Below are 18,230 nucleotides of genomic sequence, written 5' to 3' on the forward strand. Positions count from 1 at the left end.
GTATGCCAAAACTTGATTTGAAACTTGATTCTGTTTGTGATGCGTGTCAATTTGGCAAACATACAAGGGAATCTTTTAAAAGCAAAAATTTTGTATCCACTTCTATGCCCCTTGAACTTCTCCACCTAGATCTATGTGGTCCCTCGAGGAACGCTAGCTTAGGAGGAAAGCTTTATGCGTTTGTCATTGTAGATGATTTTTCACGTTACACGTGGACATTGTTTAGCTCACAAAAATGATGTCTTTGAGTATTTTAAAACTTTTGCTAAACGAGTTGAGAATGAGAAAAATCTTTCAATAAAACAGATCCGTAGTGACCACGGAACTGAATTTCAAAATGAGAGTTTTTCAAACTTTTGTGAAGAGAAAGGCATCGGTCATAATTTTTCTTGTCCTAGGACTCCTCAACAAAATGGGGTCGTTGAGAGGAAAAATAGGACACTTGTGGAGATTTCGAGGACCATGATATGTGAGCATTCTCTACCAAAATATTTTTGGGCTGAAGCAATGAACACTGCCTGTTACATCATCAATCGCGTATCAATAAGGCCAATTCTCAAGAAAACTCCATACGAGTTATGGAGGGAGAGAAAGCCTAACATTTCATTCTTTCGGGCTTTTGGTTCTAAGTGCTTCATTCACAATAATGGTAAGGACAACCTTGGCAAATTTGATGCCAAATCCGATAAAGGTATTTTTCTTAGATATTCTACTACAAGTAAGGCTTATAGAATATTCAATAAGCGCACCTTACTTGTTGAAGAATCAATGAATGTTATATTTGATGAATCTTTGTTAAATATTTCTCGCACTAACAATGATGATATAGAAATACTTGAAGAAGAGATGGTTTCCTCAAGCTTAAATGATATATATTCTACAGTTAAGGAAACACCACTTCCTAAGGAATGGACACATCACAAAGATCATCCTAAAGATCTGATAATTGGAAGTCCATCAAAGGGAGTATCTACTCGCTCTTCTCTCAATAATATTTGTAATCATCTTGCTTTTGTTTCTCATGTTGAGCCAAAATGTGTTGATGATGCTTTTCTTGATGATTCCTGGATTATTGCTATGCAAGATGAGTTAAATGAATTTAAACGCAATAATGTTTGGGATCTTGTTTCTAGGCCGCATGATAGACCTGTGATAGGTACTAAATGGGTGTTTAGAAATAAACTTGATGAGCATGGCACCATCACTAGAAACAAGGCTAGGCTCGTAGCTAAAGGATATAGTCAAGAAGAAGGCATTGATTATGATGAGACTTATGCTCTTGTTGCCCGTCTTGAATCCATTCGCATGTTACTTGCTTTTGCATGCTCTAGAAATTTTAAATTATTTCAGATGGATGTTAAAAGTGCTTTCTTGAATGGTGATTTGAAAGAAGAGGTCTATATTGAACAGCCTGATGGCTTTGTTGATAATTTGTTATCTGATCACGTATATAGACTCAACAAAGCTTTGTATGGATTGAAACAAGCTCCTCGAGCTTGGTATGAAAAACTATCTTCTTTCCTTATTACCAATGGCTTTACTAGAGGAATTGTTGATATTACATTGTTTACTTTATCTAGAGATAATGATTTGCTTATTGTGCAAATTTATGTGGACGATATAATTTTCGGTTCTACTAACGAAGATCTTTGCCAAGAATTTTCTAAGCTTATGCAAGATCACTTTGAGATGAGCATGATGGGGGAACTTAACTATTTTCTCGGATTGCAAATCAAGCAGTGCAAGGATGGGTTCTTTGTGAACCAAAGCAAATACATAAAGGAGATTCTAATGAAATTCGGGATGGAGAACACAAAATCATCATCCACACCGATGAGCACAGCAATCAGACTCGACAAAGATGAAAATGGTAAACCTGTAGATCAATCTTCCTTTCGTAGTATGATTGGCTCCTTACTATATGCTACTGCAAGTAGGCCAGACATTATGTTTAGTGTATGTCTGTGTGCACGATTTCAATCATGTCCAAAGGAATCACATTTGTTCGCCTTAAAACGCATTTTCAAATATCTTTCAAATACTCCAAATCTCGGCTTGTGGTATTCAAAAAATTCTTTCTTTGATTTAAAAGCTTACTGTGATGCCGACTTTGGTGGATATAAGGTGGACCGAAAAAGCACTAGTGGAACCTGTTTCTTTTTAGGAAACTGTTTGGTTTCTTGGTTTTCCAAAAAGCAAAACTGTGTTGCGTTATCAACAACCGAAGCCGAATATATGGCTGCCGGTAGTTGTTGTGCGCAAATTCTTTGGATGAAGCATCAATTGCTCGACTATGGCGTCTCTTTTTCAAAAATCCCTATTTTCTGTGACAACACTAGCGCCATATGTCTTACAAAGAATCCGATTCAACATTCGCGCACCAAACATATTGACATTCGTCATCATTTTATTCGTGACCACATCGAACGAAATGAAGTTGAACTTCAATATGTTGACACTAAAAATCAAATTGCCGATATTTTTACAAAACCACTAGATGAAAATACTTTTATTCGTTTGCGTGGTGAACTTGGCATGATTGAGTTGTAATCACTTGTGGACATAAATAAATTTAATGTCATATTAAGGGGGAGCTTAATATAAAATTTGAGCAACTTAATTTTGGATAATACAAATTAATTGTATTTATTCAAAGTTATAAAGCTCACATTTTATGTGAAATTTATGTGTTGCTTTTTAGAAATCATATTCAATTATCATGTTTTGCATTTACTTTTCCAGTCTTTTTGATTATCACAAAAAGGGGGAGAATTAGTTTGGTTAAATACTTTAACTAAGGGGGAGAGTTAGTTTGCTTAAATGCATAGAGAATAAAAAAATTGGTTATTTGATAAACAAACTCTTCTTAACTAATTGTTTAATTTAAGAGGAGTTTTATTCATGCAATTATATTGTGCAAATTTAAATTATTTATTTAATATTGTACATTTATTTATCCTATTTAACCAAGTTTTGTGATCATCAAAAAGGGGGAGATTGTTACGCCTTAAACGCATACAAATATCGTGTTATGAGATTAATGTTTTTAATGCATTAACAAATCTCAAATTATTATGTTTTGATGATTACAAAACTCGGTTAATTGTTACTAACCATTTAAAGTGAGACTTTGCAGATTAGATCATATTAACAATCAAATTCTTGGAAGTTACTTTGAAGTTGTAAAAGAAATGGACAAGGACAAGCCAATATTATAAAGCAGAAACTTGCAAAATTCACCGGGCACTTTCCGGTCATCCAAATCAGATCTCCATAAGTGAAAATCAAGATCAGGATGTTCTCAAGTTTCTCTCCAAATTTCATAGCAATCCAACGGCTGGATATGGAGATATGATTTATTTAACAAAGCTGCACAGTACTTACTTCTGCAAGGAATGAACTATGAAGACTCAATTTCAGAAAATAACTGGGAATGCTTCGGTTATTAAAATCCGATCTCCACCGATCACATGGATTTCCATGATGTTTTAAAGTCTCTATCCAAATTTCAAATCAATCCAATGGCTGGATATGGAGTTATGATTTTTTCAAATATGTTGAACAGTAGCTATTTCTGCAAGGAGCTAACTGCTGAAGTATCGTATTCAGAAGAATACTTGAATCGATGTAGGCATCCAAATCCAATCTCCACCAATCACAATCAATACCAGGATGTTACAAATATTGTGTGTTAATTTCAGGTCAATCCAACGGATGGATTGTGAGATTCGAATTTCTGCAAAGTAATGCTCAGAACAAAAGCGAGAACATGATTTTTCGACTTCCGAGATTTACTGGACGTGTTTGATTCTTTCAAATTTAATCTCCACCGTTCAGATTTAATATTAAGATGTTTCCAAGCGACTGTCCAAATTTGAGCTCAATCCAACGGTTAGATTGAGAGATATAATTTTTCCACAACATCTGCTCAGTGCTGGAAAAAGAAGGCAGCGGCGCCTACACTTTGTCTCTACTCCTTGGCTTCCCAATAAATGCTCCAAGCACACAAATTCAAATTCAAATCTTTGCCAACTATAAATAGAGGCTTTCCAAGACCATTTAGAGACATCCCAACTCATTTCTTATCTCATTTGCAAGCAATATTCTCTCTACCAAAGTGCTCAATCAATATTTGAGAGTTATTTGTGAAAATAGTTTGTGAGTTGGTTGTGCTATTGTTGTAAACACTTAGTGTGAAGCCAAGTATATTGTGAGATTGTTGTAAACACTTGAGTGTGAAGCCAAGTGTTTTTGTTGAGGCTATCCTTGGAGCCATTAAGGCCAAGTGTTCAAGTTGTATCGGCGCGGTGATCGTGTTGAGTTGTAAAGGCTATCCTTGGAGCCATCAAGGCCAAGTGTTCCAGTGCTAGTGGATCCTTGGTTAATCGTACTTAACCAAGAAGGGGAGACGTAGACGATTTATCGTCGAACTTCCATAAACAATTTCTATCTCTCTTTTACTGCTTTATTTACTTTACGCATTTATTTACCGCTTTATATTTGATTGCTTTACTAGTCTTCCGCTTGCGTTTAGTATAATCGCTTTAAATTGCTAAAGTTGCCAAAGAACCTAATCCCACCCCCCCCCCCCCCATTAGGTTCTAACACCTACCAATGAAACGTGGTACTCCGCATCGCAAATGCTAGTCTCAAACTCGAGCGATCCTTATCCTTATTATCGGACCGCTCAATCGACTAGGAACAGTTTAGAATATACAGTGACTATAAGATGTATTTCATGATAGACATCCCCATGTTCTACCACATCTTACATACACTATAGTATATTCAAGGTCTTTATCAAAACAACAATAGTATATCACAATATAACAATATGAAGAAAGATAAAGTCATTGCCATTAATAAAAGTGTAAATTATATTAAACAAAAGATTGTTTTTTACAAAGAGTCATCAAAGCCCATAGCCACAAGTTGGCTCACTGGGCACCCACTCTTTCATGTCATGTCTTGGAGACAGGTGGGGAGGGCTACCTCATCTATGCAGTTGATATGTATGCGAGTAGTCCGGGTATTGATCAGCTACCGGTTGTCAGCGAGTTTCCTGACGTATTCCCTGATGAGATTCCTGGTTTTCCTCCGGTTCGAGAGGTTGAATTTGGTATTGATTTAGTACCAGGAACTACGCCTATATCCCGAGCACCTTATCGTCTGGCACCGTCAGAGATAAGGGAATTGAAACAGCAGTTACAGGATCTGCTTGATAAGGGATATTTTCGTCCGAGTGTTTTTCCGTGGGGAGCACCTGTGTTATTTGTTAAGAAGAAGGATGGATCAATGCGATTATGTATTGATTACAGGAAGTTGAATCGTGTCACCATCAAGAATAAGTATCCTTTGGATATTACAACGTCTTGCAATACACCTGATCCAAGTTAGGACTTATCCATTGCCTAAAGAGGAACTCCTAGATTTACAGTGATAAGATTTAAAGCTCTTATCAAACTTTTCTTCAGATGATGATGCTTTGTCTTAGTCTCTCGAGGACTTAAAACTTCTCAAATCCTTGAAACAGTTAGCGTTCTTCAAACGATATCTGGATTTGAGTAACCCTTGAGAGGATCTCTTCGAAGATCAGATGAGGCTGTTTGCCAGATTCTTATAATCGTTGGTAGTGTTGTATTCTGTTGTTTGTCCTTGTTTTCTGTCTTGAGAGGCTTCGATATATATAGCCTTTTTCTTCAACGTCTTTCTTATCTTTGTCCAACGGTAGGGAAGCTCTACTGATAAGATCTTCTGAATATTTCGTACTGGAGGCGCCTTTAATTTTCAATTCAATGTGTCGCTCAAATTAAATGCTATTTAAGGCTTTCTCACTTTATCAGACAAGTCTTTAAATGCTTCGTCCTTTTGCTTTTCAGTTGTCTTGTTACTCTCTGAGATCTGGGAAACTGTGACTTCGAATGTAGCTCGTAGATTTATTTGAATTTCGGTAGACGTCTCCATCGGTTGACATAGAATTGCTTTGCAATATCCGTTGGTTGAGAAGCTTTAACTGATGTCGGTTGCATAAGTCGGTAGACATGTACATTCTTCGGTTGACATACAGCTGCTTATACAAGTAAATGGCAGCCGACTAAACAACAGAGTATTGTTTTGTTATCATCAAAAGTCAGGATTCAACAATTTTCCCCTTTTTGGTGATGACAAAACCTAGGCCCCAAAAATCATTAAAGAAAAGACGAAATGAATTCATTGCAAGGATGAATTGCATTGAACAATTAATGTTACAAGCAATTATAACGAAAACCTATTACACCTACCTTGCATAAAAAATAAGAATGTACCTTACTTCCTTTGCATTTTCGGTTGAGAGGTGTCAACTGATTTTCCGAATATTTCCCCCCTTTTGACATCACCACGGGTGAGATGAGAGATGATCTCTCCAAGTTGAGCACCGACAGTGGTTTGAAAAGAGTCAATACGGGAGTCGATATGAGCAGTTAAGTCAGCCTGAAGAACTGAGATTTGCGTTGAAGTATGCTCATTTGTGCGACGAATAGTTTGAGATACCTGTTCGGCAACAGTATCCATAGCTCGAAGATTGCGTTCTTTGTAATTTTTTAGTTCAGTGACACATCTACTGTAACGTCTGGAAATTTGCTACGTAAACCCGCATGCATAACTAAGGGATTTAATAATTTTAAAATAATGTGAAAATGTGTTAAAATTGTTTTTATGAGTGAGTATTTAAATTATTTGATTTATTTGCATGTTTTAAATATTGTTTCGGCATTTAAATCTGTATGATGTGATTTATGAATTTATTTGAGAAAGTTTATTTTATGATCGCGTAGGCGGGATCGTGGACGGACGAGATGTTGTTTTCATCCAAAATATTTTATGAGATTTTTAGGAGCTTTAAAATATTATTTTAAGGTATTATTTCAAGAAAATTATAGTGTTTTTATATAGAGTGATGCTACATGTACACGGAGAGTTATACGTTGGGTTACACGTAGCACTTGAAATTACATAAATGTATTTTGTAAAGAATTTTTTCAAATAAAGTGGAGGGATACTTTTGTAATTTCATGTGTAATGTGTAACCCAACGTGTAACCCTCCATGTACACATAACATTTCCCTTATATATATATATATATATATATATATATATATATGTAAGTTTGAAGTTTGAAGTTTGAAGCATGAATTCTGATGTTTTTGAACTGTCAACAGTCAGAGAAAGAACAATCCAATTTTATGTTGTACGGTCTATTCTGATTCAGAATGGAATTGGGGTCACAATTCGTTGAATTTAGTAGCAAGGCTACTTTGTGAGTCCGAGATGAGATGTTATCTGAGTATCGTTGAGCGAGTGATGTACTACTCCATTAAGAATTCTCGATTCTAAGAATTCTTGATTTATTCTGTAGATTGATTGTTGTTACAGAATAGTATGAACGAACTCTCGAAGCTTTACAGTTGATGTTTTGAATTGTAACCTGAACTGGTGGATGTGCCAGTGGTTATTGAACGACCGAAGTTGTTCGGATTGAACTTCTAGATTGGTCTCGATTGTCAGAACGAGTTCGACACTGATTGGGGATCCGAATTTTACCTTCAGGAAGTTCGTGAAGAGAACTTTCTCAGAATCATTTGCGAAATGAGGTAAGTCCGTTTTGAACTTTGAACAGGCCGTTTGATTTGAAGAATAATCCTATATTGTTGAAGAATTTTCTGTTGACCGAATCTCTCAGAAGTATTAGTTGAAATTAGGAATTCTTATTGATGAATTTCTTGATTTCTGGATATGAGAATTGTACTGATCGTTCATAGCCTTCTACAATCTTTTCAGAATTGTACGCCGATAAGTTGTAGACTAATCTCGTTGTTCGAAATTCTGATTGAACCTAATGAATTTCCTTGATATTCTTATCTGATGATGAAATTTCTGATTATCCGTTCTTCTGTATTCTGAGTTTCAGTATTGATGATCTTGCAGTACTTGATTTTTTTCTTATTGAGAATTCCAATTTGAATCTTTTTAACAAAAGAAGTGAATGCAGTAACTGTTGTTTAGAACCGAAGAATTTGTTCTTATTTTATCTACTGTCTGATTTGATTGATTGATTGATGGAATCCGCTACAGTTTTTTGTACAGAAGGTTTTTGATGAAGAACAGAGAATTGTTATCTTGTCAAAGGTTGTCAGATGTCATGAATTGCCAAAGTCTGTCAGTTTAGACAGAGATCCTCGATGTATTTGTTCTTTCAGCATAGACTTAGAAGAGATTTGTGTTGTAGATTTCAACTTATTTTGATTCGATACCCTCAGAACGACGGACAGCCAGATCAGATGAGTCGAATTTTAGAGGAATTGCCATGAGTTGTAGTGCTCGACTTAGCACTAGTTGGCAAAATTCTTGATTCTTTTGGAAACTTCGTACAACGTTAGCGATCAGATGATTTGTTGGAAGCACTTTTAGAAGTTGTACGAGGAGAGATGAAGATCTCGTTCCTTTTGTTATGTAATTTTTGTGTCACTTGAGTTAAATCGATAGATGATTCGAAATGTGACTGAGTTTAGAATAATTTTCTGACGACGATGAGTTGACTTTTGATAGATGGACGGAGAGTTGATGAAGTAATCGACTAGAGTTTCAGAATTCTCTGATTGATTGAGATGTCGAACTAATTGAGACGAACGATTCAGAGTTAGATTGGAAGCAGATTCTGGACTTAGTTTCGAGATGTAAATTCTTATTGCAGTCATTTGATTCTAATCTCGACCTTGTGATAGAAGCGTGATTGATTTCGAGGACGAAATCGATTCTTATAGGGGGAGAATTGTAACGCCCCAAAATTATCTTAATGGACTTTATTTGAGATAATAAGAGATTTTAGAAGTCGAGGGCCGATTCGATATTGATCAGGGACTAGAATGCAATTTTTGAAATTTTCGGGGACTAAAACGCAAAAATGGGATTTGTTATATAATCCAAGACTTTGACTAAGTCTTTATCTTCTCCCCATTATCCTCCCAAATCTTTTTCTCCATTGAAGATGAGAGAAAAGCTTCCAAGCTTTTGTGATTTCCTTTTTAGCTCGATCCGTCCGTTGGAATTTGATCTGAAGTTGATATCTGCGATCACAGCGACGAGTGCTCCGTTTGGAAGTAAGTTTATCTTATTTCTGAGAGGTTTGAATTTTTGGATGTCTTTAGAATTGATTTATATTCGGAGAGGATGATTATGAGATAGCTGTGAAATTATATCTAAGACGGTTCGAAGAAATAACGACGATTGGAATTAATATGATTTTTGTCGTGAATTTCAAAAATTGGAGCTTTTAGATTTGAAGGATTTGAATTGTTTTGATGTTATTGAGATGATATTGAGTTTATTGGATTGTTGTATTGATGTCTGCGTTTCCGGTTTGATCAGTTTATAGCCGTTATGCCGTCAGTTTGAGTTTTGGATATCGTTTCGATGTTTTGATCGTATCGAGTTTTATTGAGCTTTTAGATGTCAATATTGATCCTTTTGACTCCTTCTGATAGATTGAAGTGAAGTCAACAGAGTTGCGAGGTAGCAGCTTTGGTCAGTTTGGAAGATTGAAGTCGGTACAGTATCGATTTTCTTATTTATCGATTGAAGAAGTTGATTGAGTTTCGAATGAATTTGACTGGATATTGATTTTTATCCTTATTATTGATTTTCAGATTTCATTACCTTCGAAGAGAATAAGGTAAAAGACGATTTAGACTTGAATGGAACGATTAACTCGAATCCGACTTGATTCGAGTGTTCCGAAGAAATCACATACTTGCATGATTGAATGCTTATTTGAAATCATATTTGAATGTTTATTTGAATGCATGAGACTATATATGCATTTATACTGACTAAATCATGTTTGAATGATTATTTTAATTGATGAATGAAAGCATGATTGAATGCTTATATGAACTGATGATTGAAATGATATTAGAATGCATGAGATGACATATGCATTCATATTGAGCCTTGATTCATTTCAATTTGATTAGACGATCTAGAGATTGTAGTTGAGTGACTTGGTTGGAGATTTTATACCTTGTCAAATAAACTCTCTATAATGTTCTGGAGTCTAGAGGATTAAAATATGCATCATCCACCTCGAGAGGGGAGTTTGGTGTGATTGTTGGATATTTTAACCTCGAGATCCCAAATCTAAGAAAGAAAGAAGGAAGAATTCCATTTGATTATCTGAGTCTGATAATCTAGAAGTTTTAAAGACATGCATATCATTTTAATTCAGTACTTGGATTAATTACTGGAATTCTATATTGATGTGATAGATATTTGGAAGTTGATATATGTCTTGACTTGATATGTTTACGTGATTTATATCTGAAGTTGATATATGACTTGGATTGATGCATGTCTTGATTTATATGTTTATTCGATATGCATGATAGTCTCTTTTACTGGGAATTATATTATCACCGGATTATCCGGCTGTTGTCTTTCTTTGTATGTGTACTTGACAACAGGTGGGGCAGGATTAAGTCAGAGACGACAGGGATAAAACGAGATTGAAGATTAGAAGTGAGACTTCGAGTTAGAATTGGAAATGCATGCCAATCTAGTTTATGTTTTGAAATCATGTTAGAATTCGAATGTATTGTATTTGATTTTGAAGTATGGAATATTATAATCGATTATGAATGATGAGTATTGAAATTTGTATGTTGATTGCATGTTGTTGAATTCAGAATTGAGCATGTTAGATTGATATTGGATTGAGTTGGAAAAAGAATTTTGAAAGAAAAATACCAGAGTTTTCTGGGCAGAGCATCTCGCTCGATCGACAGACTCTTACCGATCGAGCGAGAACCCATTTCAGCGAGGCAGAGGTTTTGACATTTTGTGCCCGCTCGATCGGTAAGATTTTACCGATCGAGCGAGGGGTCCTGAATTTTGGGCAGTGTTTTGGTTTGTTCTCGGCCGCTCGATCGGTAAGAATTAACCGATCGAGCGGGCACTGTTCCTTTGAAATAAATTTTTTTTATTGTGTCTTATCGTTCGGACTTTTATGATTAATGATAGGATTAACTCTTGATTAGATATTTAGAATCGGGATCTCACACCAGGGGAGTCCCGTTTTGCGTTCTTGCATTTCATTCTGTTTAGTTGTTTGGTTGTGTTCTTTTGTTATTTTGCATTGAGGACAATGTGTTGTTTAAGTGTGGGGGGGTTGCATTACATGCATTTTGTTTTTTTGTTTCGTTGTTGCATTTTCTTGTGTTGTTATGCCTCGTATTGTTGTTATTTTCGTTTGTGTTATCCAAATGCTTAAGTAAAGGATGATTTCTAGCCTATGACGAGATAGTTGAAAAATGATATTTTTTGAAATTTTTTTGACTCTTAGTTGGATATGAGAAACCGTAGGTTGTTTGTTGAATGTTCTTAAGCACGAATGTTTAACCAGTGAAGTGTAGCGATGTATTAGATATCGTGGATGTCTGTTGGACCATTGCACGACAATAGGTGTTTGTGAAACTTGATAGTGTTTGAATCTTGATGATTTCTTTGATATGACATAAATGATCTTGGGCGCACCTAGAAATAAAATATAATAACAATAAATGTACAACTCCATCCGGACCTTGACAGGATTGAATTCCTAAAAGAGCAAGATCAAGGCTAAGTATGCGGATAAAATGGGGTTGATGCTCCATCCGGGCTATAGACGAGGGGATTGAAATCCTAATCATGTCTTAGTTGTAGCTAAGTTTGCGGGTAATTATTGGGGCTAAAGTAATACCGGGTGCAAAATCCGGAGGTGCGTAATTATTCTCAAGAAATTTGTGTTGTGTTGAAGGATTGTTGGGAGGAGAGTTCTTGATGGTAAAACGTACACTGAATTGTTATAGGTCGGCGAATAATCTTGAAACTTTGTTCTTTTGATGTTACACTTGAAATGACCCTAACTCAACTTTAAATAATAAATAAATAAAATGCGGATTTAAAAAATTTTATTAAAAATTTCGGCATGACCTCTCTGTTTATATTACAACCAACCTGTCTCAGACATCCGTCTCAGACAGCAATCAAAATAAAATAAAATAAATAGAAGACTGACGACAAAAGGACTAGACCGAGACAAAAACAAGGCCCAAGGGAGGGGTTCGGCATAACAAAAGTCCACAAGATTAAAAATCTAATGTTTACATGCCCAAGACCAATGCTAACAAAACATTACATATACATTTGACAAATAAGTAAAATAAATGCTCCATAACATAAAGATTCTAGTGACTATGCGGAAGGCGAGCATAGGTCGGAGGGATGTGTCGGGCCCGCATCGCAGTCCACTCGATAGTCTTGCCCCTTGATCTAAAAGAAATACTCCTCACCTGAAAACAATAAGTGTAGTGAGTCTAAAAGACTCAGCAAAAATATGGGGGGGATAACGAGTACTACGTAAATACAAGAACACACAGATTAAAAATACCTGATACTAAAAATACCTTTTGTGCCCTTACTTTAAACAAGTAAATAAACTTCAAAATGAATGAGAAAACATGAATTAAACATATGCATGGCTAAGTCGTGTATAATCAATGAAACTGCATAAACTGTATCTGAATCTGTAACTGTAACTATGAACTTAGATCTTTGATTGTGACTCTTTGATTGCGATCATGATCATGGCTATAGTGCACAATGCCGCAAGGAGGTCGAGATGAAACTCACCCGTACTTGCCCTCTATTGGTAAGGGAGAGCAGAATAGCTCCGGCCCCACACAAACACATGCTAAGATAAGGAAACCCATAATGAATTGGTAAGGGAGGCCAAAACGTCTTTCGGCCCCACACGAACACATGAATATGTAGTCAGAACCATGTCACTTCGTTCAAAAATATTTCTTTCCTTTATTAAAATTTAGACTTAGCATGCATATGTAAATATGACGTACATGTAAATGTTAATCAATAATCATGCATATGACTCACACATGGATGATCGGGATGGTGATTTAGGAACTAAATCAAAGGATGGGAAAAACTAAACCAAAATGTAGCGCTAAAGGCAATGCGAGCGGTTTGACCGCAAATTAACAACTTGCTCGTTTCTCAATAAAAAAGGGTTCCGCTTGAAACCACGACTCCATGACACTTAGAAATAAGTAGAAAAGTTGTCCTCAGAATTTATTTCCTAAGAGAGCTATTTTTAAAGAAAGGGTTTCCGGGCAGCAGCCCTTGAGGCGAAACAGATTCTGCGCCTCTAACATTAAAAATCTAGAACTCGACCGAGACTTAACCGAATTAATTCACCCTTGAACCGACATATTCCTAACATCCTAAACTAATTCCAGACCCGAGCCCCTAGCCAAAACCCGAGCCTAAACCCCGTTTAGAAAATATTTTCCGGACAGCAACTACATGAGGCAAAACAGATTTCTGCGCACTCTCTTCTCTTATGCCTAAATTTCAACCGAAACTTAACCAAATTCATTTCCGCTCGAACCGGCATATTCCTAAAATCTTGGACTAATTCTAGACCCGAGCCCTTAGCCAAAACCCGAGTCTAACCCTGATATAAGAATAGATTTGTGGACAGCACGCATTAAACCCAAAAAGTCTGCACATACACTCTCCCTAGAATTTAAACCTCTTGCCAACAACCAACAACCACATCGAGCCATCCCATATACTACCACGTGAACTAAAAATCACCCGTGGTAGTTCCTAATCCACCATCCAATCATCCATAGACCAAAACAGCAAGAAAATGATCCATGTCATGCAAGGATATTTGTAAAATTTTTGAAAATGAAACAAGGCACCGTTGGAAACGCAATACAATGCATAGCTCAATTCAATCTGCAACTTAAATTCATAATATCATTATTCTCATCATCAACATGTCAAAAATCCCCCTGACCAAATTCTTGAAGAAAACAGGGCACGAAATCTTAAAAAAAAAATGAAATGCAATTTAACCAACAACACACAACATAATAATTTACTAGGAGGGAACAATAAACCACATTCTTTCCTAAGCTAAAACAGAGAAATCGAAAGGGACAGAAATGCTAGCTTCGGTCGGTCGCAAAAACAAGGAGCTCGATTGAGCTATGGCAGATCCCATTTCCTTCTAAAAGAGGGCACAAATTTTCTGTAAAAGAAAGAAATGCAATTACACAATCTACACCCGACAAAATACTCTGAAATGGTAAGAATAGAACTCATAATCTTGCCTAAGCTAGAAACCAAAGGAGAAAGTGCCCGAGTGAGCTGTGGCCGGTCGATGGAGTTGGAATGGGGCTGAAATCAAGCTCCATTAATAAGGGAAACAACTTGCTCTGCTCGGTGAAGTGAAGCTCCGTCGGAGAATAAGAAGAAAGGGACCGGAGCTGCTGGCGGCGAGAGCTTGAAGGAGAAGAGAAAGAAGTGCATATCGATTTATTGGAGAAGAAGGGAAAAATGAAATGGGTTTTATCGGCATTGGCTTGGAGAGGGGATAAGAAATGAAATGGGCCGAGGTTGGGTTAAGGAAATTCCTTAATGGGTCGTGTAAAATGGTTAGGGAAGAATAGAAATTGGGATGAATTTTAAATATGCAAGAGATATGATGTACAATATATAATAGGTAATATTATAAATGATGCGAGTAAAAGTGTTAGGTCCAAATTCCTGCAAATACTCAAATTTGAAAATCTAAGAATTAAACACTTTAAATTCTATATACCGGGTTTGAAAATGCTAAATTTTCAATACTTAAATATATTGATGTCACAGCGATAAATAAAATATTTAAATAATAAACAGAGTGATTAAAATAATTTAAACAAACTAGTCTAACGTTTAAAAGTAAATTAAATAAATATACAAGTAGAAATAAAAACCTTTAAAATGATTTGAACAATTAAAAAGGATTTAAATAAATAAGCTAGACATTTAAAATAATTTAAAATAATTTAAAATAACTAACCGCTAAAATAAGGCTATTTAAAATAAATAATTTGGACACTCGAAAATATTTAAACAAATAAGCTAAACAATTAAAATTATTTAAAAGAATAAACTAAACAATTAAAATCATTTTGACAAATAAACTTAAACAATTAAAAATATTAATTAAATAATTAGTAAAATAAAATCATTTAATCAAATAATAAAATATTTTAATAGCACATAATCCAGATAAAGAATTTAAATCAATTAAACTAAAAAAATAAAAATCCTAATATTTATTAAATTAATGCACGCGATTTAGTAGATTGGATTTTAGGCGTCACAACACTAGCTGGAATAACATGACACACACATACGTTCGCATTCGACTAAAGGTGTATCATTGATGATTGAGAGTTGCTATGAACTTATTTTTAGATGAAAGTGGTTTTCTCTGAGGCTATGATATGCGTGATTCATCCTTTATTATTTTTTTGTTGTGTTTTCATTTTGTTTTTGCATACTTGCTCGAGGGCGAGCAAGGATTAAATGTGGGGGTATTTGATAGATCTATTTTTGTTGCATTTGTTAGTGTCATTTTTGTTGTTGTTTTGCATTAGTTGCATGTTTTATTGTAGCATTTTGTTCGTATTGAATTTTCAGTGTTTGCATGATGGGATTCTTGTTTTTTGTGGTTAGGTCGCGTATTTTGCGGACTAAGATGAAACCTCGGAGGAACGGAGATTTGAAGCAAGGGAAATTCAAGACAATTTCTAGAAATTCTCTCTCGCTCGATCCGCAGGAGTTTACAGATCGAGCGAGCGCTTTATATTTTGAAGACAGTAGGAAGACTCTTTTCTCTTGCTCGATCCGCAGATGTTTACCGATCGAGCGAGACCCTTTTTACGCGAGGAAATAGCAGTTGGATTTGCACGCCGCTCGATCCGCAGAATGTTGCAGATCGAGCGAGCGATATGTTTCGAAAAAAAAAATATTTTTGGTAACTTTGTTAATTTAGTTCCTAGCCTTTATTAGACTATTATTTCGTTTTAATAGGATTATTATCAGATTTGTGGAGACACATTGGAGGCTAGGTTTTATTCTTGAATTCTTAACTTTAGTTTTCTTCTTTTTCTTTGAATTTTATGAATTTTGCTATGAATTGTTGTAGCTAAACTCTTTTACTTGGTTGAGGGAGACGAAACCTTGTTATATTTCATTAATGAGATTTGATTCGCAGTGTTTTAATCTTTATTAAGTATCAATTTTTGATCTGTTTTATTTTATGTTCGTATGCAAAATTTTAGGATTGGCCATCTTAGGATTTTGTATTGCAAGCGATAGCTAAATTAGAGTTCAAATCTGTAATTTTTTGAATAAACTAATTTGCGAAGCAACTACGTGTGATAATTTCTGCTGTTGAATTTATTATTTTGTAGGGTCAATTATTGGATAGAATAAATACAACCGCTGGTGTTTGTGTTGTCTAGTTTCTTTTGTTTTACTAGTTTGAATGCTACCGTTGATTTAAATTTAGATTGCTGTTATCGGGATGGTTCATTGGTAAGAGTTAATTAAGAATGCTGTTTTCTAATTAACTAAAATTACGGTGAAACAGGAATTGAATTTTCAATGACGAATATTTAATAAGATTAATTATTTTAGAGAATCGATGATTGAATGAATGAATATAAAGGGTGTAGTCAACCGATACCAAGTCTCGTCTCCTATTGAATTTCTCCAGTCTTTTATTTAATTTTGCATGCTAAGGAATTTTAATTGTTTAAAATTTTTAGTAGTTAATCCAAACTTGAAAACCCCCATTTATTTTATTTAGAACACATTGAATTTACCTTTCCTCGTGGGAACGATCCCTACTCACACTACTACATTTTTAGTGATTATCTGCTTGAGTTGGGTAATTTGAGCGTGACACGATAAGCGTTACCAAATATCAATCTCATATACATATCAAACCAGCTAAAACATCATCATAAGAATCATACCAGTAGCTATAGACATCGAATACAAGCTGGAAATCATGATTAAGTACAAATAACATGAACTCTTCAATCCGGTTTCGATATCGAAATGTATAAACGTTCAAAAACATGCACAAGGCATAAATTTTTGATCTCTGCAATATTTTAATCTTCAAACCATGCCTAGATAAATAGAAACTTACACCAAATCAAATTCCTTGTCTAAATGATTCTAGAACTATTTTCGGAATTGAAATCGAACGATCGGATCAAAAGTTACGGGATTTTTTAAATCAAAAATCAAAAGAAAAACGAAGATCTTGGGTTCCTATGTTCAATTTTTTGGAATTGAATATATGGAATACACGTAACATGGTGAATAATAGGATTACAATCGGACAACATTAGGTAATATTTCAATTTAGCCCCTGATACTTCATAACTTGAAATTCAGTCATCGACCATTATTTTAATTCAATTTCAATCATAAATAATTTAAGAATATTATAATTTAATCAACACTTTAAATATTCACAAATTAAATATACTCAGATTAAAATTAAATAAGTTCATATTTAATACTGCCGGGGCATTGGTTAAACCAAAAGGCATAATGATAAATTCATAATGACCATACCTCGTTTGAAAAGCAGTCTTAGGGATATCCTCATCTCTTACCCTCAGTTGATGATAGCCAGATCATAAATTAATCTTCTAATATACCGAAGAACCATTCAATTGATCAAATAAGTCATCTATACGAGGTAAAATATATCTATTCTTTATCGTTGCTTTATTCAATTGTCGGTAGTCAATACATAATCGCATTGATCCATCCTTCTTTCTAACAAACAAAACCGGAGCGCCACAAGGAGAGACACTTGGTCTAATGTATCTTTGGCTAAAATATCTTCAAGTTGTTCTTTCAGTTCTTTCAATTCAGTTGATGTCATACGATAAGGTACTTTCGATATTGGTTGTATACCTGACATCAATTTTATACCGAAGTCTACCTCTCGAAATGGAGGAAATCCTGGAATCTCGTCACGAAAGACATCAGCGAACTCACTAACCACTAGCAAATCAACCAATTTCGGGCTAGCTTTCAATACACCAACTGCGTAAATCAGAAATCCTTCTGCCCCTTTCTGCAATAAATCAGTCATAGGAAGAACATATATCAAAGGAATTCTGGCTCGTGAAACCTACCATATAATTTCCACTCGTCAGCCATCTCCGGTCTGAATCTCACAATTTTCTGAAAGCAATCAACTGTATCCGGTCTGAATCTCACAATTTTCTGAAAGCAATCAACTGTATCCCTGTACTTGGTTAACATAT

At 35.2% G+C, this 18,230-nt stretch overlaps 1 long non-coding RNA gene across 1 annotated transcript; it reads right to left on the minus strand.

Moving 5' to 3' along the window:
* Window positions 1-12,117: 12,117 nt before the first annotated feature.
* On the minus strand, window positions 12,118-14,448 carry LOC140874951 (uncharacterized). Its single transcript, XR_012148266.1, has 2 exons — window positions 14,211-14,448; window positions 12,118-14,128 (listed from the first exon to the last, which is right to left on the minus strand). It is a non-coding gene; the product is annotated as an uncharacterized lncRNA (long non-coding RNA).
* Window positions 14,449-18,230: the final 3,782 nt, after the last annotated feature.

This window comes from Henckelia pumila, chromosome 1 (genome assembly GCF_033568475.1).
Source record: "Henckelia pumila isolate YLH828 chromosome 1, ASM3356847v2, whole genome shotgun sequence".
In the NCBI taxonomy this organism is placed as follows: domain Eukaryota; kingdom Viridiplantae; phylum Streptophyta; class Magnoliopsida; order Lamiales; family Gesneriaceae; genus Henckelia; species Henckelia pumila.